The following is a 1,029-nucleotide window of genomic DNA, read 5'->3' on the forward strand; positions in this document are numbered from 1 at the left end:
CCGTTATACTATTTTTATACTTTCTCCTATCCCCTACTTATTAATCCCTTCCTACATAAATACAAATATAAACTTGAATATTAAAATAAAAATCATAAAATTTAAAATAAAAGGTAAAATAATCTTTCAACATAAATATATTAACTCATTATACAGCATTCGTGGTAATACTCCACGTATTAAATTAAAAATACTATCAAATTAATATTCAATCACGATCATCATAATCCAATTAAATTAGTAAATATTCCCACTATTAAATACATAAAAAAAATAATCATATCATACTCAGCTATAAAAATCAAAGCAAAAACCCCTCTAAAATACTCACATTAAATCCTGGAACTAACTCTGACTCATCCTCAATAAAATCTATCGGCCTACGATTCAATTCCGTTAACACTCTTACAAAAAAATATCAAAAATAATGGGCTTAACATTAACCCATATATATATATATATATACTTGCCATTTCATAAAATACAAAAAAGAATATTTTTCCCTTGAAATTATCAACACCAAAAAAATTATAATTAAACTAATCTCAAATGATGAAATTTGTAAAATAGCTCGCACAGCCCCATTTAAAGAATATATAGAATTAAAAAATCAACCTATAAACATAAATATAACTATTAAAATAATAATTAAAATTAATAAAGAATAATTTAAATAATAAATATTAGTAATATATCCTTTCGGCCAGATATGGCTTCTAAACAGTAAATCCTGTAACTTCTGCCCAAATATTATGTATAAATGATAATACGGCCACTTGCGGCCCTCTAAACGGTAAATTCGGCCACTTTCGGCTCAGATATGACCTTTAAACGGTTAATCCCGCACACTTTCGGCCCATATATTGCATCTAAACGGTAAATCCCGCCTCTATCGGTCCAGATATGGTCTCTAAACGGTAAATCCTGTAACTTTCTGCCCAAATATTATCGATAAATGGTAATCCGGCCAATATCGGCGTTATATGGTCTCTAAACGGTAAATCTGGCCACTATCGGCGCAAATATGGT

Source organism: Atta cephalotes, assembly GCF_000143395.1.
Source record: "Atta cephalotes unplaced genomic scaffold scaffold00038, whole genome shotgun sequence".
In the NCBI taxonomy this organism is placed as follows: Eukaryota; Metazoa; Arthropoda; class Insecta; order Hymenoptera; family Formicidae; genus Atta; species Atta cephalotes.